At 42.9% G+C, this 18,997-nt stretch overlaps 1 long non-coding RNA gene and 1 pseudogene across 2 annotated transcripts in view; both read left to right on the forward strand.

The window, feature by feature from the left end:
- The first annotated feature begins 750 nt into the window (after positions 1–750).
- Positions 751–18,997, forward strand: part of LOC137642506 (uncharacterized) — a 32,306-nt gene continuing 14,059 nt past the window's right edge. Inside the window, exons 1-2 of one of the 2 annotated variants that reach the window (XR_011044790.1) lie at positions 751–853; positions 18,754–18,887. This is a non-coding gene — a long non-coding RNA (uncharacterized lncRNA). Of the gene's footprint in view, positions 854–14,177; positions 14,199–18,753; positions 18,888–18,997 lie in introns of those variants that run through there. The other variant, XR_011044791.1, reaches the window with a different exon arrangement.
- Positions 16,240–16,358, forward strand: LOC137643391 (5S ribosomal RNA; annotated as a pseudogene).

The raw sequence follows: 18,997 nt of genomic DNA on the forward strand, positions 1-18,997 counted from the left end.
AGAGAGAGAGAGAGAGAGAGAGAGAGAGAGCTCCTTACAAATGTCTATTGGCTAAAGCTTCTAATTCATATAGCCTGATAATTTACCAAACGCTGTTTCTCTAGTTACTAATTTGTCTACATTATTTTTTTTTTCATATCTCTCTCTCTCTCTCTCTCTCTCTCTCTCTCTCTCTCTCTCTCTCTCTCTCTCTCTCTCTCTCTCAATAAGGTGCTATTGTAGTCTATTTTCTTAATAATTCCCATCCCTTCCAAAAATGTCACGTATGATTGCCATGGTACACAAACAATGGAATTTTAAAGCAAACTATCTTAAGGATTCTTGAGCATTTATTTATATATTTACATTTATATATTTTAAACATTTGCGGGCTTTTGTACCTGTGGATTCAATGTGGAAGTGAATTGTGTCCTCATCCACTCTCGATTCAACCCATCAAAATTTATCAAGTTTCTAGTAACTGTAGGCTATTAATTGCCTAAGCATTAATACTGTTAAACTGTCGGACTACAGACACTCATTATAAATTTGGCTCTTCTGCATTTTCGAGTTTATATGAATATATGAACATATACAACACTCTATGACGTAATTTCCGTTCCAGCTTTATTTTATTTTATGAATTAGAAATAGATAATAACTTAGAATGGTTTAACGTAAGTTTAACTAAAATAATAAACTACCGTTTCGTTGTGACGTCACAATTTGTGACGTCATTTCTTCAAAGGATATAGTCCACGGTATTTACCGGTTTACCTCCAAAAGGGTAAGACGGCTTTCTGACGAAGTCTTCTGTCCAGAATTTTTATTTCTATATCATCAGCCTAAGTGATTTTTTGGATTTCATGCAAAGGTAATTTATCGTGGTTTAATAATAGTTTCGTTATATATCAAATATTTTCAGTGTAATAGGTTCTGCCCTCATTTAATAAATATATGTCATTAACTACTAATTTCTTAGATATGATACTTTCGTGACTATGTTCATTATTCATTTAACTTTTCCTCATACGTAGTAGTTTTGTGAGCTTAACATGGGAATTATGAGTTTATAAATCCGTCGTTAAATGAGGTTTGATTTGAATAGAAATATATTTGTTTTTCTGTTGAAGGTTTGTTAGTTTTGCGGTAAAGTGAGATTTTTTTTTTTTTTAACAATTTTGACTAGTTTAAATTATGCCTTCTATTGTACCGAGGTAAGTGAATATGTTAACTTCATATCTATTATACGAAGATGTTTAGCGGAAATTATATATTTTTTTTTGAGCTTTTAAAGAATAGCGGTCCCATACGAACCTGGGACCTGTATTCTTCAAAAGGATAAAACTGGTACCCGTATAGTTAAAAATGGATTAAGGGAAGAACCACCGCCGAGGAAATCAAGCTACAGCATGAATGGTTGTCAACCTAATCTCACTTATTCTTTTTGTTTAGAAATTTCAAAATATTTATGCCATTAATTGCAATTGATTTAATTTTGTATACAATAAACGGGGTGTATGTATGACAACGGCCATCTGTATGTATTATGTCAAAACTTAGATACGGTAGTGTAAGGGTAGGGGGATCGCAGTGGGGCGTAGCAAATAGGTAACGACACGGCTTGTAGGTTAGGTTAGGGGGGAAAGTTTAGGTTAGACTTCTATTTTTAATCAACATGTGAGGAACTGGCCGCTGTTATACAAAGGCTCCTACGAAATAAAGTATTTTTTTTTTTAAATTAATAGCTTACATTTTCTTTGTTATATTCACCGGGTCCCAACTAAGACCTTTAATATTCAAAAGGTCCATACTCGTGCCCCTATTCCTTAAAAGGTCTAAACTGGGACCTATATTCTTCAAAAGGGTTGTAGGACCGCCATTCTTCAAAAGTTTTTTTTTTTTTTTTTTTTTTTCAATCAGGCTGAACGAAAATACAACCAATTGTTCCCAACTTAGATGCAAGTTTACGGGTATGGGCCTTGGAGGAATAAATTTTCCTCCAAGGGAATATCTTAACCTCATTTAATTCTACCATGTTCAATCTCTTAATATAAAAACTAAACATTTTCTATAACTTTTCACATGCTCTTTCAATGTTAGGGGATTATTTTTTTTTCTAATATCGAGTGCATCATGCCCCTGAAGTTTTACTAAGGATCCCCCATATTTTATGCAATTTTTTTTTTCATGGATTTATCATGCCTCCCAGAGAATAAAAAGTTACTTTTACATTTATAGATTTGCCAGTAAATTTTCACCACCCAAATCCCCTGGTTCCCTCTGGGTGGCCCCCATTACCGTAGGATATATTAGTATTGTAGTGTGAATTGGTAACTGTGACTGCTGGTGTTTGTATGCTTGCTTGGCAACATTGAGTCCCTAACACTGTACCTGCTTGGCCAACACCTTGCCACAACTCTAAGCTGAATAAAGCCAACGTTCCAGCAACTGTGTTTGGTATTCCACAATTTATTCAGCTTAATATTCAACATGGACAAGTTTCTGAGGCCCAGCCCGATTGATGTGGACCCAGAATCAGCCGATGCAGAGGACAAATGGATTATGTGGCATGATAACTTTGAGGCGTTCTGTGCGGCCATCAACCCGGACTTAAATCCAGATAAGTTGGCCTTGCTTCGTGCTCACGTATCTTGTAAACTGTTTAAGATAATCAAAAGTGCCACCACATATGCCACTGCCATAAGCCTGTTGAAGGCTAGATTTGTGAAACAGAAAAGTGAAGTGTTTGCCAGATACAAATTAGCCACCTGCAAGCAACAGAGTGGTGAGACTCTAGACGCTTTTTTGGATAACCTCAAAGGTCTGGCCTCGGAATGTAGCTTCACTGATTGTACAGCCGCTCAGGCTGAAGAACTGGCCATCAGAGATTCATACATCACGGGTATGGCATCTAATGCAATCCGACAGACTGTTAGAGAACTTATCCTTGGACTTATCCACAGCTGTGAAACAAGCCCGTGCACTGGAAATGGCTCAACTGCACTCAGCGTCTTATGCAAGTGAAACCAATACCACAGTGGCAGCATTGATAGATGATCAGGCAAAACCCGAAATGGATCCCAACAGTTTTCCGATCGAAATGAGTGACTCCCTGAATCCAAGTGAGTGTGCTGCCGCCGTCAGCGGTCAGAGGTGCTTCTTTTGTGGAGGATCCCTACATCCCAGAGCCCACTGCCCAGCCAAGAAAGCCTCGTGTTCCAACTGTCAGAAGGTAGGTCATTATGCTCGTGTCTGCAAGTCGCAAAGAAAACGATGGAACAATAATGGTAAATCAACTAACTCCAATCTTGTAGCTGGAGTAGTCCCAGACAATCTCCCACAGTCCATCCCTGCTTCCTTAACAGGGGCCGCTGTGACTGCAGCTTCCCCTGCACTACGAAGTGTTTACAAAACTGTCCTACCTGTAGAACTGAATGGAGGGGAGGCCCTGGACGGGCTGGTCGACACTGGAGCATTTAAAAGCTTTATAGATGCCAAAGTAGCTAGGGCTATGAACTCAGTGACTCGTTCTTCAGCCTGCAGCATAACCATGGCTAATGCCAAACAGACAATGAAACTTAACAAGTGTTGCAATTACGATTTAATTGTAAGTGGAAGAGTATACCCTGAGTTCTGTCTGCACTTGATGGACGATTGCGTGGCTCCAGTTGTTTTGGGACATGACTTCCTACAGTTACACAAGCAAGTCAGCGTAGACTTTGGTGGGACGCTACCACCTTTGGAGCTAAGCATCCAGTCACCTTGTGCTCTGATAGCGGCTCAAATTGAACCGCCAGCCATCTTCGACAATCTGACAGTCGACTGTCACCCGATACAGGTGAAATCCAGAAGGTATTCCAAAGAGGACTCCGAGTTCATCAAGAAAGAAGTAAAAAGGCTGCTAGAGGAGGGCATCATCACACCGAGTCGCAGCTCGTGGAGAGCTCAAGTGGTAGTCGTCGATCAGTGTGATAAGAAAAGATTAGTCATAGATTACTCTCAAACCATAAACAGATTCACCAACCTAATTGCTTATCCTGTTCCAGGGATCACCGAGATGATTGAGAAAATTTCTACTTACCGCTACTTCAGCTCCATAGACTTGAAGGCAGCATATCATCAAATACCATTGAACATGGCTGATCGGAAATTCACGGCGTTCGAAGCGGATGGAAGGCTGTTCGAATTCACGCGTTTGCCTTTTGGAGTAACCAATGGGGCTACCTGCTTTCAGCAAGTTCTCGACGAAATTATTGGTAAGGAACAACTAGAGGGTACGTTCGCCTACATAGATGACATCACGGTCTGCGGTCACACACGTGAAGAACACGACAGAAATCTGAAACGCTTTCAAGAAACTGCATTGAAGTATGAACTTACCATAAATGACAAGAAAAGTGTTTATGCTCAAACATCAATCTCAATTTTGGGCCATGTAGTGAATGATCACCAAGTCCTACCTGACCCGGAGAGAATGCGTCCGTTGCTGGAGATGAACCCTCCGGACAGTACCCCTAGTCTCAAAAGAACGTTAGGACTTTTATCCCACTATGCGAAGTGGGTACCGAACTTCTCCCAGAAAATTCGACCTTTAGTCGGAGTGAAAACTTTCCCGATGGCCAAATCCGCAGAACAAGCTCTCGAAGAACTAAAGAATGAAATATCTCGAGCTTCACTTGCTGCTATAGATGACGAAGCAGTCTTTGTAGTCGAAACAGACGCCTCTGCTGACGCCGTTGCAGCCTCATTGACACAAGAAGGAAAACTAGTGGCCTTCTTTTCTCGCTCGCTCTCAGAATCGGAGAAACGACAATCGGCAGTGGAATGCGAAGCATGTTCTATCGTAGAAGCCATCAAGAAATGGCGACACTTTCTGCTAGGACGTAAATTTAGACTCATAACTGATCAGCAATCGGTGCGTTTCATGTTTGACGCCAAGAACCATGGCAAAATCAAGAATGAAAAAATAATGCAGTGGAGGCTGGAACTGAGTTGTTTCAACTTCGACATCACATACAGACCTGGATCAAAGAACCAAGTAGCAGACGCTCTCTCTCGTGCCTCGGGATGTGTGGCTTCACTTACCTGTACTCAAGGAGATGAGGTGACTCAGCTTCACGAGCACCTGTGCCATCCAGGAATCAGAAGGATGACCCACATCATAAGACAGAGAAACTTACCCTTTACCATTGAAGAAGCTCGGACTGTCATACGTAAAAGTCAAACCTGTGCTAAGATCAAACCTAAGTTCTCCAAAGAAACAGGAACATTGATAAAAGCTACCAGGCCATTCGAGCGTCTGGCTATCGACTTCAAAGGTCCGATGCCGTCCACTTCAAAGAACAAATACATTCTCAACATAATCGACGAGTACAGCAGATTTCCGTTCGCCTTTGCAACAGAAGACACCTCAGCGAGTACCACCATTAAATGTTTGTCTACTCTCTTTTCAGTTTGGGGGCTGCCCGAGTACATTCATTCAGACAGGGGACCTGCTTTCGTGTCGTCAGAGTACCAAAAGTTCCTTCATGACCGTGGATTGGCTACAAGCTACTCGTCTGCGTATAACCCCCGTGGCAATGGCCAGATCGAGAGAGCCAATAGAACTTTGTGGCGCACCGTAAGGTTAGCTCTCGCTTCTCTCTCCCTCCCTATAGAAATGTGGGAGGCTGTCCTGGATCAAGCATTACACAGCATGAGGTCCCTTCTGTGCGTCGCTACGAACCAAACACCGCATGAGCGCATGTTCCTGCACCCCAGGAAAGCAACATACGGGCAGGCGGCTCCATCGTGGATGACAGAAAATGAACAAGCTCTTCTAAAGAAAACGGTTAGGAAATCCAAGTACGAACCTGAGGTCGAGGAAGTTAGACTCCTGCATGTCAACCCACAATGGGTTAGTGTTGCACACCAAGACGGCAAGGAATCCACTGTGTCGACTCGTCACCTGGCTCCTGCAGCTAAAGTATTCAGTCCAAACACCTGTCACGATAAAGGAAGCCGTCATATCTTCAACATGCGAGAGAATGGTAAGACTCCCATTAATCAAGGACCCACCCTCCCACCTGGAGACCCCAGCCAGAGAACGGAAAGAAGTCAAGTGGATACAAAACAAGACCAGGGGAGGGAGCCCGCAACCGAACCGCAACAAACCACAGAACCGCCCACCCCGGGAAAGGTACCGTCGAAAGGAACACCAACCTCAGAGGCGCCTCAACGCTCAAGTCGCACTAGGCGCCCTCCAGGCTATCTCTCAGATTTTGTCCTAGATGAGTGGGAGTAGTATGGGTGGTAAGTGTCCTTATGTCAATGTGTTCATTATGAATTAGTAGTTATAGGGCCCATTGTTACCAATGTGTTTTTTATGGTAAGTGTCCTTATGTCAATGTGTTTATTATGAATTAGTAGTTATAGGGCCCATTGTTACCAATGAGCCCAGTTATCAAATAAAATAAGTACTCATGAGTTTTGTAATATGATATGAAATTTGTAGTGCCAATAAGGTGAGCCTTGTAATGCAAATGCGGTGTAAGAATAATTACAGTTGGTGTGAAATCAGTGAATTCATGTTTTGTTATGATGCAGATGTGTACTGTACTGTATGTTCTTCTTCTCAGTGGGGGTGAATGTAGTGTGAATTGGTAACTGTGACTGCTGGTGTTTGTATGCTTGCTTGGCAACATTGAGTCCCTAACACTGTACCTGCTTGGCCAACACCTTGCCACAACTTTAAGCTGAATAAAGCCAACGTTCCAGCAACTGTGTTTGGTATTCTAAAAGTATATCTTAGATTTATTTGTGAGGGAAATAAAGGTAATTTTCAAATAAAACTTGTGTATATATATATATAGATATATATATATATATATATATATATATATATATATATATATATATATATATATATATATACATTTAAATATAAAACTTACCTGCTGGTTATTTAATGGCCAAAGTCTATTGCCGCCGGCAGAAAATTCAAAATCTCGCAACTTCTCGCTGATATGCCAGGTGTACACTAGCGGCCTCGCTGTACAACAGGTAGAGCTATACCCAACTTCTTCAGATTTCCTCCTGCCGCCATAGCTGGCTGTTCATTGGAAATTCTCTCTCGCTTTATTACTCTGTTTTGGAAGTTATTTGGTGATGTACTAACGTTTTTTTGAGTTTGAGCTTTCGCTGTTTTGTTTTATTTGATCCGTGATCACCTATTTATAACTTTAAAGGTTTTTCAACCTATTTTAAACCTCACGAAAGCATTAGGGCGGGATGCAAACATCTCCTCCATTGACGTCACAGCCTCTTCCGTAGGCTAATAGTCTGTCTTGCTTTTTACAAATAATGATAAGTGAATACTTTCTTTTGAAGTATTGTTATAATTTAAATTAAAGGATTATTATTTTGAGAATTTTATCCTTTTAATATTTTTTTCTTTAGATAATCTTTGATCTATTTGCAAAGATTAACTAGCGTTCAATTAATTTTTGTTACGCAGTTGTCAGTATCGTTACAATATTACAATATTTTGTAGCGATTTTTATGAATAGTACATTTTAAATATAAAACTTCCCCGCTGGTTATATAAAGAGCTGAAGTCCCCTGATGCCCTTACAGAAATTCAAATCTCGGGCTATCGAAGATACGGCAGGTGTACAACCGCACCCTAGCGGTAACTCAGGTGGAACAACACACCATCTTCAATTCTTCTCTCTGCCGTCATAGCTGGCTGACATATAGAAGTTCGCTCTCGTGGTTTTACTCTCTTGGGAAGTTGTTTGGTGATGTACGTTCTTTTCTGAGTTTAAGCTATCGTTAATTGTTTTCACTTGTTTATAGTCTTGAAATCTTTTTGTTTGAGATTATCTTTATTAATATTTCCCTTATTTTTTGCTCGTCGGTCTTTCACGTAACCATTCAAAATGGCCGACTCCTCCCCTGCTCAGCGTAGGTGTGTTAGTGAAGGGTGTCGTACTAGACTTCCTAAAGGATCTATTGATTCTCATAATATTTGTGTGAAATGAAGGGGTAAATTTTGTTCATTTGATGTTAGATGTAATGAGTGCCTTTCTTTAACTGATGATGATTTTGTAACATACAATCGGTATGTTAGGAGACTAGAGAGAGATAGTTAGGCGTAGTTCTTCACGATCTGTGGATAGAGCCTTACCTAATGTTAATGTTCCTAATCTTATTACTTCCCCCGTGGTGGTAGATCAGGAACCTACTATGAAAGACATGTTTACTGCTATTTTGACTCTTGGTGAGAAAGTGGAGTCCTTAGCGGCCGATAGAAATACGATTTTTTCCGAGTTAAAGGTATTGAAAAACCGTGATCCTGTCGGAACTGTGGATAGTGTTTCGGTGTCTGATGTTTGTGTACCGAAAAGTCGTGAGACACTCTGTATTGTGACAAGTGTTGCGGAGGGTGCGTCTGCACGATCTTGTCGTTCACCTAGCCTAAGACCTCTTTCGAGCTCTCGAACCTATGGGAGAAGTAATGTCGAACGGCTTAAGGGAACGAGAAGAGTCATCAATCGTGCAGACGTCCCCTCGAACGTTCCTGTTGCCGTAGCTCAGGCCGTTCACCCTCATCGTAGGAAAGGTGAGGTTCATGCATTATCCCCGTCTTCCGATGAAGGGTCGGGGAGTGAGACCTGGCGTCGCGCGTCAAGACCGCTTAATCGGACGCATGATGTTTCACAGCGTCAGGAATCGCCTGTGCGTCCAGGATGTAGTTCGTGGGACTCAACAGAACGTTTCCGTTCTCCCATCGCTTGCACTCCGGCTAAACGTCCAGATCACCGTGTTCGTGTGGATATGATTCCTTCCGATTCAGACCTTGTTACGATTCATGCTCCCCCTCTTCCTTCAGATTGGGTTTCTTCTCCCGAAATACGTGGTGACGTTGGTTCGAATATTCCTTTAGGGAGTTCTGTAGATCCTAAATGGTCTATGCTTGTGACTATGAAGGAACAACTCTCGTTGATGGATTCTTATCAACCAGGTGTTGGCGGTATGTCTGAGCGTCGGGTGTCAGACCAGTTATCAGACAGGCGTTCGATGGTCTCTGGTGCTGACGATTTATCGCTTAGGCGGTCTCCCATTCATAGTGTCCAACACCAGGTTGATTTTGATGAGTCGCGTCAGAGAGGTTTGGTTGACCGGTTTTCGCCTTCTGGTCGTGTGGAAGAACATCAGCTTCGACAAGTGGATGAGACGCGTCAACGTTTTGAAGTAGTGGATCGCCCGCGTCAACTACTTGTGGACGTGTCGCGTCAAAACATCGATTCTCAGCGTCGACGTCTTGACAGCTTTGATCGTTCGCGTCAACAGTTTTCAAACTCTACGTGTCCACTCAGCGATCTTCGGCAGTTGCCTTCTGAGTCCAAGCGTCAATCTGTTCAACAGCAGTCGGATCCTAATCGGTCTAGGCAGTTGTTAGTTGAAGAAGATCGTCTACCCGTCCTTGTTTCACGTCAATCTACTTCGACTTCTCCCCGTCAGGTGGAGGCAGATATTGGCTTTGACAGGCAGTCCCATCCAGACTTTGTTCCTTCGGTTCAGGCTGCAGCAGTTGCTGCACTGCCAGAAGACGAACTTGAGGAAAAGTCGGATGAGGATAATCCTATTGAGGAAGTCTCTGAGAATGAGGAGGAAAAGCATTATCAACATGCTGTTGATCTTCGCAAGTTTATGTTGATTCTTACTGGAATTTTCCCGGATCAGTTTACTCCTGTGGCCCCTCGTTCTCCGCTTTCTGAGTTCATCTTAGGTAAAGCTACCAAAGTTCCAGTTTATACCAAGATGGTTCTTTCTCGATCCTCTAAACGGGCCTTGAAATTAATGGGTTCCTGGTTGGACTTAAGAAGTCTTTTGGCAAGACGGCCTCTGCCTTTCCACCCGCTAGGTTGGCTTCTAAATCTAGTGTGTGGTACGAGACTGGTGAAGTGTTGGGCTTGAGTTTTCCTTCGTCTGCCTAAGGGGATTTTTCAAATTTAGTAGATGCTTCTCATCATCTTGCTTTAAGGAAAACGAAGATTTGGTGGTCCATTCCAGAGTTTGATCATTTGCTTAAAGGTCTGTTCAGGGCCTTCGAGGTGTTTTTCTTAGACTGGGCTCTGGGGGCTTTGAGTAAGAGGGTCTCAGATATGATGGATACGGACACTAGTGGACTGGTTCATTTGATGTCCTGCTTGGACAAAGGTGTGAGGGATGGCTCCAACGAGCTAGCTGCCTTGTTCACGGCTGGAATCCTCAAGAAAAGGGCCACGGTGTGCTCTTTTCTCTCTGCAGGAGTGTCTCCCTACCAGAAACCGGGCCTTCTTTTCGCTCCTTTGGCTAATACCTTATTTCCGCAAGAGTTGGTAGGCGAAGTGGCCACTGCCCTCATGCAGAAGGCCACGCATGACTTGGTTACTAATACGACAAGGAAAGTTTTGCCGTCGTCGTTTTCCTCTCGTAAGCCTAAGGAATCCTCTTCTGGTTTTCGACCTCATTCCTTTCGTGGGAAGTCCTCTGGAAGAGGCTCTTTCAAACCAGAAGGAAGGAAACCTAGAGGCAGAGGGGGCAAGTCCGGCCGAGGTAAAGTCTGACTGCCCTTTCCTTCAGACAGCAGTGGGTGCCAGGTTGACTCACTTCTGGGAGGCTTGGGAGAGAAATGGAGCGGACCCCTGGTCCGTCCAAGTGTTAAAGGAGGGTTACAAGATCCCCTTCTTGGCAAATCCTCCTTTAGTCACAGATCCGGTGGATCTTTCGCTCAAATACAGTGGGACCGAAGAAGCAAGCCATGCGTCTTCAGACGTCTCTTTTATTAGAGAAGCAAGCAATAGAGGAAGTGCAGGATGTTACGTCTCCAGGGTTTTACAACCGCCTTTTCCTAGTACCCAAGAGTTCCGGGGAGTGGAGACCGGTTCTGGACGTAAGTGTGCTAAATGGTTACGTCCAAAATTCGACGTTCACTATGGATACTCGGAAAACAGTTCTGGCGGCTGTGAGGAAGGACGATTGGATGGTCTCATAGATCTTCAGGACACCTATTTCCACCTTCTGATTCATCCCAGCTGCAGACGTTATCTGAGGTTCATGGACGGAAACAAGGTCTTCCAGTTCAGGGCTCTTTGTTTCGGACTCTGCACGGCTCCTCTGTTGTTTACCAAGATCATGCTGAATGTGGCAAGCATGCTGCATTCGAGGGGAATCAGGGCCTCAATGTATCTGGATGATTGGCTGATAAGAGCCTCCTCAGCCGATTGTTGTTTGAAGGACCTCAAGATGACTTTGGATCTCTCCAGAGAACTGGGCCTCCTGGTGAGCTCGAAAAAATCGCAACTGACTCCATCCCAGGAGATTCTTTATTTGGGGATGGAGATTCACAGTCTGAGTTTTCGGGCTTTTCCGTCGTCGGTGAGAATTCAGGCAGCCCTCCTAAAAGTCCAAACTTTCCTGAAGAGAGATCTTTGCTCCGTAAGAGATTGGATGAGCCTTCTGGGGACACTCATCATTAGAGAAGTTCGTGACCCTGGGGAGGTTGCACTTGTGTCCTCTTCAGTTTCATCTTAATCGCCATTGGAAGAAAGGGGACAACCTTGACAGGGATTGCATTCACATCTCGGTTTCCATCAAGTCTCTTCTTCAATGGTGGTACAACGAGCCCAGACTGAAAGAAGGCTTGTCTTTACTTCAGAAGAGCCCAGACCTCGTGTTGTGTTCCGACGCCTCCAACTCGGGGTGGGGAGCCACTCTAGAGAAGGAGCAACTTTCGGGGACTTGGACGGTGGAGCAAACATATCTCCACATCAATCAAAAGGAGCTTTTGGCTATTCATCTGGCTCTCATAGGCTTCGAGAAGCAGATCAGGGGCAAAGTGGTCCAAGTCAATGCGGACAGCACGACAGCTCTGGCCTATATTGTGAAACAAGGCAGGACCCACTCTTGGCCTCTGTACGAGATTGCAAGACTACTACTTGTTTGGGCAGAGGAAAGGAAGGTGACTCTTTTGACTCGATTCATCCAGGGGGTCAACAATGTGAGCGCAGACAGACTCAGCAGGGGAGGTCAGGTTCTCTCCACAGAGTGGATTTTGCACCCGGACATCTGCAAGAGTCTGTGGCGGTTATGGGGTCGACCTCTCGTGGATCTCTTTGCCACCACAAAGACCAAAAGGCTGGAGTGTTACTGCTCTCCGGTTCCGGATCCCGAAACCTTGCACATAGACGCCTTTCTGATGAACTGGTCACACATGGAGGTTTATGCTTTCCCTCCGTTCAAGATTCTTTTCAAAGTGATTCAGAAGTTCATTTCCCACGAAGAGACCAGAATGACACTGATAGCTCCGTTCTAGCCGTCAAGGAGCTGGTTTTCAGAGGTACTGGAATGGATGGTGGATTTCCCGAGAAGCCTTCCCGTGAGACCCGATCTTCTCAGACAACCTCACTTGGCCCGAAATCGTCTAAACCTCCGAGCTCTACGTCTGACTGCCTTCAGACTATCGAAAAACTCGCTAGAGCTAGAGGGTTTTCGAAGTAGGCAGCCAAGGCAATTGCGAGGGCAAGGAGGTCTTCAACCATCAAGGTGTATCAGTCCAAGTGGGAGTTATTCAGAGAGTGAGTAGGACTAACGCGATTTCCTCTTCCAGTACCTCTCTTACCCAGATAGCAGATTTTTTCTTGGACCTTAAATTTAAACATAACTTCTCGTCATCTACTATTAAAGGTTACAGGAGTATGTTGGCAATGGTTTTTAGACACAGGAACCTAGACCTTTCTAATAATAAGGATCTACAAGATTTGCTTAGGCCTTTTGATACAACCAAGAAGATTCAAACAGCTCCCCTTGCCTGGAATTTGGATGTTGTCCTTAAATTTCTCATGAGTGACAGATTTGAGCCTTTACACTCGGTTTCATTTAAGGATTTAACCTTGAAAACACTTTCTGGTTACCCTTGCCACTGCTATAAGAGTTAGTGAGGTACACGCTTTAAGCAGGAACATTGGTTTTCGGAATGGAAAAGCCATTTGTTCTTTGCAACTGGGGTTTCTGGCCAAGAATGAATACCCTGCTCGGCCATGGCCCAAATCCTTCGAGATTTCTAACCTTTCTGATTTGGCTGGCGGTGAATTAGAAAGGGTACTCTGTCCAGTTAGAGCGTTACGGCTTTATGTGGACAGGACTAAGAATCTGAGGGGTAACTCAGACGCTCTGTGGTGTGCAGTTCAGAAACCCTCGATGCAGTTCAGAAACCCTCGATGCCCATGTCTAAGAATGCCTTGTCTTTTTTCATTAGATTGTTGATTCGAGAAGCTCATGCTCAGTGTGATGAGTCTGATCAGAGGCTTCTCAAAGTGAACACACATGAAGTCAGAGCGGTAGCGACTTCAGTGGCCATTGAACAGAACTGTTCTCTGCAAAGTCTGATGGATACGACATTTTGGAGAAGTAAGTCTGTATTTGCATCCCATTATTTGAGAAATATTCAGACTCGCTATGAGGACTTTTTTACTTTGGGTCCTTTTGTAGCGGCTAATGCGATAGTAGGTGAATGATCTACCACTACGTTCCCTTTTTCCTAATACCCCTTTTCTATCTCTTGGAACTCGTTTGTTATGGTTGTTTGTGGAGATTGGTCGTCAGTCTTCCGCAATCTTTGATTTGGTTAGGTGGTGAATTTGTTCCTTGAGTGCACCCAGAACAAGGGTATTGGTTGAGGTTCTGTCATGTTATAGGTGGTCGTATCGTTTGACAGCGTCTAGAGATTTTCAGCCCGAGTGGATCACTGGATCTCTTAAGGTTAGCGGACGAAATGAGGCAGAGTATCATTGCTGTCAGCTTCCTTATCAGGTGAGAACTGCTTAAGTTTGTTGTATGTAACCCTTAAGTGAATTTTCTATTTGTAGCTGTCTCTGACCCGCCACCAATGGGTGTCAATCAGCTCTTTATATAACCAGCGGGTAAGTTTTATATTTAAAAATTATATTTTCATAATAAAATAAATTTTTTAATATACTTACCCGCTGGTTATATAAATTTAACACCCACCCTCCGCCCCTCTAGAGACTACCTATGGTATTGCTATGAGGCATGGAAGAACTGGAGATGGTGTGTTGTTCCACCTGAGTTACCGCTAGGGTGCAGTTGTACACCTGCCGTATCTTCGATAGCGCGAGATTTGAATTTCTGCCAGGGCGTCAGGGGACGTCAGCTCTTTATATAACCAGCGGGTAAGTATATTCAAAAATTTATTTTATTATGAAAATATCATTTCTTCTTACTTTTCAAGTTTCCAAGTTGTACTATATAAAAGGAACATTTTATTTTGCAATTAATTGGTCCTTTCAGTATTTTTCCTTAGTCATAGATTAAAGGAAGTTACAGTTCAGTTAATGTTTATACGATGCAGTATTCTTTACATCGATGTAGCGCACGATTCTATGTATCGTTGTTGGCTTGGTGGTTTTTGGAATACTAAAATTGTTCGTATCTGAATTGTAGATGTTCCAATGGGTAGGAGTGATGATTCGTCTTTTATTGGAACCTCTTAATTTGAGGGTTTATTTTAATTTTTAAATGTACAGTATCTATTAAGTTAATATTTAATGTTTTGTTGCACTTATATGGGATTCAGTGACTGCATTCCCATTCAGACCATTGACAGAATGGTAAGTCACTCTGTACGGAGTTCATTTCGTTTGAGAGAGCGTATACTTTGGTTTTCAAATAATTGTGAAACTGAGCGAAGCGCCGGTGTGGACGCTTCAGCGCCGGTGTGGACGCTTCAGCGCCGGTGTGGACGCTTCAGCGCCGGTGTGGACGCTTCAGCGCCGGTGTGGACGCTTCAGCGCCGGTGTGGACGCTTCAGCGCCGGTGTGGACGCTTCAGCGCCGGTGTGGACGCTTCAGCGCCGGTGTGGACGCTTCAGCGCCGGTGTGGACGCTTCAGCGCCGGTGTGGACGCTTCAGCGCCGGTGTGGACGCTTCAGCGCCGGTGTGGACGCTTCAGCGCCGGTGTGGACGCTTCAGCGCCGGTGTGGACGCTTCAGCGCCGGTGTGGACGCTTCAGCGCCGGTGTGGACGCTTCAGCGCCGGTGTGGACGCTTCAGCGCCGGTGTGGACGCTTCAGCGCCGGTGTGGACGCTTCAGCGCCGGTGACAATAGACTTTGTCTACCTGACCATGACCGTCTAGCGTTGAGTTATTGTTGCTCCAGGCGCTATATTAAGAAGTATATCTTAACTAAATTGATGTTATATTTTGCACCAAGGCCTGTTGGGCTAATTCTTGGTTGGGAGAACTAAATTAAAACCTCTAAGCATTGAGGTTAGAATTCAGAATCCTAAGGAGTAGACTCCTTGGAAACAAGACTTCTCTATCTAGGATAGAGACTTGTAGGAGGAAGGGACTAACTTTCAGAAACTCATAAGAGTTTTTTCTGAAGTTCCCTTTTTATTTTTTACCTGCTGCTCCTCGTTCCGACTTCAGAGTTTTCGCTAGTTTCTTTGGTGTCTATTTTATTTTTGTTACTAGCCAGGCTGCAACCCTAGTTGAGAAAGCAAGATACTTTAACGCAAAGGGCTCCTATAAGGAAAGATGGCTCAGTATGTAAATAAGAAAATAAATAAATAAACATTAAATCATTCTCAGAAAAGTAACGAACCTTACTGTAGAGGTTGATGCAGCGCCTGCAATTGCAACAGCAGGAAGTGCATTAAGGCTTTTATGAGAATAGAGTATGAAAGTATCTCCCACCACGGGCAGTTTATTAATGATTTAATGTATTATGGTTTAAAACGCTCTTGTTTAGTGACTCGTAAACAGCACAGTGCACTGGAGGAGGTATTTGTTAGTGTTCATCTTACTCCTGGCCCTACACCTCTTCCTCACTTTCCAACCCCTGGGAGAAGGAAGGTCGGTAGGCTGAGGTACATCGCGGACCTTGTGCGTTAAACGTATGTTCCGCCGAGCGATCCTGTTGATACAGTCCAAGACGTTCCCGTTCCACTTTGGAATGATGAAGTAAAGCTCTTTTCTTCGCCTACTATTGTCGAACTATGAGACTGTTTCTTGGGAAGAGCAAAGTTGGAATGTCTTGAAGCGATCAGTTCATCATTGCTATGGTATCACAGATCTTGTAACTTTTTTCTGCGTAATAGGGCCCAGTTCCTTGACGAGGATGACGTTCTACCTTTTCCCTGTCTACTAGACTAGGAAGTTGCTCGTCATGTACACACGCAAACAGAACTTGCCTTCGCAGCAGGCGTGTCGCGGTCAACGGCCATACCATGTTGAAAACACCGCTTCTCATCCGAGCAGCGAAGTTAAGCAACGTTGGGTCTAGTCAATACTTGGATGAGTGACCGCCTGGGAACACTAGATGCGGTCTAGTCAATACTTGGATGAGTGACCGCCTGGGAACACCAGATGCTGTTGGCTTTTAGACCTTTAATGCTTAAACGACCACTCTTTCAGTTGACTCCTTTTTGTAGAGAACGTGTCTGGGGGCGAGACAAGTCATAGAACTTCAGACTTATACGATTTTGATTGACAAACTTTAACCAAGGAGGAGACTCCAGGCACGGTATGGCTGATGATTAGGCCGTTGGACCTCGTGATGTTGGTCGATCTCAATTATGTGTACTTCTAGATCCTAATATATCCTAGCTCCAGGAAGTATCCCAGCTTTGTCAGGCTGAGCAGAGTAACAATTCAGTCCCATTAGCCTCACCAGTCTTCACCAGAGTTTACATTCGGTATCAACATGGGCATGCCACATGCCTACAGTATTAGTCTCCTGCGCTACCTGGACTACCTCCACAAGGAAGAACTCCTCTCATTCAATCATATGCTGGGGATCGGGGTAAATTGTGAAAAGTCAGCTGAGTGCCCCCAAGAAACTGGTTTATTTGGGGATAGATATCGATACCTTTGTGGAAACACACACCCCAACAAGGAACTATTTAACATCTTCGAGAGGACGTTTCCTCTTTCAATAGCCCCATCTGCCAGCACAGGTTTGGGATAATGGGCTGGAAGATCTAGCCTTCCTGGAATATCTCATTCTAAATGGATTTCTACACCTTCAATTTCTTCAATAGTAACTGAAGAGACACTGGTCGCTAGACAGCAACCCTTCTCTGTCCCTACTGTAGTTCCGATAGGAGAGGGTCCCAGTCTCCATCTGCATTGATGACATGCAGGATGAACCCTTTGTAGGACTTGCTTACTGCTAACGTGTGCACTGGATCTTCATTTGGTTCATGGGCGCTTTGAAAGACTGGGTAGTGCAGCTCCTATACCCGCTTGAAGTCTACAAAAGACCAAAGGGGTATGTCGGTCCCATTTCAAAGTGTGTTGTCTTCGAGCGGACCTCCTCACACTCCAACACTCTTGCCCTCTTTTGACTGTAAATGCACGGTCACTTAGTGACGTGAAGGATAGTGCCACACTATTGTGTTGGGTAACAGTATTATCGCAGTTAAATCTGGTTTCACTGGGAATGGGAGAAATACTTTCAAAACTGAAAGCTGTCCTTATGAAATTTTCATGTCAATATAAAATCAAAAAGCTTACATTCTTGCACTATATATATGTTATTTGTCTAGTTATAAAATCATCTGAATTTTGGAAATACTGTACATGATAGTTTTGATGGGATTCAATAGGTATGTAGAGTTAATTTATAGTACATTTTTTATTTTTGTGGTGGTTGCAACTATTTTGATTTCTCTTAAAAAAAAAAATTAGTCGCTTAGGATACCACACGTGCAATCCAGGTAGCTCACCTTACAGGTAATCACTATTTGAGATGTTTGTAAGTCATACCTTATTTAAGAATCATAACTTTTTCCTTAAAACTTATGGTTTGTAGGAAATTAATATCTGCACCTCGTGCCGTGTAGTTGGCATTATTAAAGAATTGGTCCTTAGCTGCTTTCTACTAAAGAACTGTTTTCATTTCCTTTCTTCTATCCTGTAGTCCAACCTCTTAACTTACTAAATAGCCTAACAGCAGGGTTTTTTTCCTTGAGTTTTGGCTAAACGTCAACATTACATAAGTGCAAAGCATTTCATGTGTTCTGGGAAAATTGCAAAGTTATGTCCTCTGGTGAGTCAAAACCTTTTATAGAAGTTTTTGAGGACTCCAAAATTTTAACTATTCTTATCTGAATGGCAGAAATACCCCTTATATAATAGAATTTATAGTTAACTGGGAGGGGATGAAATGGTTTCCAAGCTTATAGATACAGGAAAATGGAGATATTTTAGAGATATCTAGTATTGTATGGCTTATGTATTACTCCATAATTTTTTCCACCATACTTAATTGATGTTAGTTGGATATTAACAGTATTTTTAATCTTCAGGTCATTATTTTAGAGTTAAGATTGTTTTTACTGGATTATCTTAATTCTAGTTTTTTTTTTTCATTGCAAAAGTTTTGTTTGCATGTCTGGTCTTTGAGAAATAGAACTTTTAAAAGGATCTAACAGGATTTAGTTGTAATGTGAATATTTTCTTGTTTTTGTTTACAATTATTGATGTTGAAATGCTCGGTTCTACAGAGGAATAACTTTTCATTGGCCAAAGGGTGTGGGGGATAGCATGAAAATACTAGGGTAAAATTCTCATGTTTAGTCACCTAGTTTTTAACAATGTTGGTAAAAATATTGTAATATTAAAGTTAGAAGCAAAATAAACTAGATGCTTGTATCATTCAAATAGTGAAAAAAAAAAATTACCTGTGGTGTTTGTCATTGCTAAAGGACCCCATTTTATTTCAGACGGAGACCTGTACTAAAGATAAAACCTACAAAACAGTTCTGTAAACTCAAAACGCCAGTCTTGAGGTTGCACCTTACATACATTGGGAAAAGTCCCTATATATATCCACTTTGCTGCTGGTATAAAACTAAAGGTAAGGCTTCCTTTGGAAGTTCAGAGCTTTCATGTGATAGACAAGAATATTTAGAAAAGGGGCTGTAATCATCACATGGCATTATTTCATTTATAATGTTCAAGTTTATG

The sequence above is a fragment of the Palaemon carinicauda genome, chromosome 6 (genome assembly GCF_036898095.1).
Source record: "Palaemon carinicauda isolate YSFRI2023 chromosome 6, ASM3689809v2, whole genome shotgun sequence".
NCBI classification, from domain to species: Eukaryota; Metazoa; Arthropoda; class Malacostraca; order Decapoda; family Palaemonidae; genus Palaemon; species Palaemon carinicauda.